General features: G+C 34.8%; 1 pseudogene; it reads left to right on the forward strand.

The window, feature by feature from the left end:
* Positions 1-232: 232 nt before the first annotated feature.
* On the forward strand, positions 233-351 carry LOC115898901 (annotated as a pseudogene).
* Positions 352-661: the final 310 nt, after the last annotated feature.

The raw sequence follows: 661 nt of genomic DNA on the forward strand, positions 1-661 counted from the left end.
TCTAAGAATCCCACCTCCCTGTAGAAGCCTCTCTGCCTATCTGTGGGCTGGACCTAATGACTCACTTTTAAGCAATGGAATATGGCAAAAGCAATGTGACTTCTAACATCAGTCGTAAATGTCTGTGACCAATCTATAAATACATAAAGCAGATTCATTGTTGCTGAGGGTTGGGATGAGGGTCCGAGGCCTACGGGTTGAGGGGTGATGACTGAAAATATATGAAGTATCTATCTACAGCTAGACCACCCTGAACATGCCTGATCCCAGTTGATCTTGGAAACTAAGCAGGGTTGGGCCTAGTTAGAACTTGGATGGGAGACCACCTGGGAATGCTGGGTGCTGTAAGCTTTTTAAGATAAAATAAAATTTTAAAAATAAATAAATATAAAAATGAAAAGATAAGAAATCTCTTTTGAAGGTGACAAAAATGTTTTAAAATGTATTGTAGTGATGGTTGCATAAATCTGCAAATACACTAATAACCATTGAATTTTACAAATTAAATGGGTGAATAGTATGGTACATAAATTATATCTCTTTATTGTAGCAAAACTTTGATAACATTTTATTAAATATAAGTATCTTTAAAAAGCATTTTAACGTCTCTTAAATCAGTTTGCATTTTACAATCAATAATGTCTTTTGATCACTGTTGGGA

Source organism: Rhinopithecus roxellana, chromosome 7 (genome assembly GCF_007565055.1).
Source record: "Rhinopithecus roxellana isolate Shanxi Qingling chromosome 7, ASM756505v1, whole genome shotgun sequence".
NCBI classification, from domain to species: domain Eukaryota; kingdom Metazoa; phylum Chordata; class Mammalia; order Primates; family Cercopithecidae; genus Rhinopithecus; species Rhinopithecus roxellana.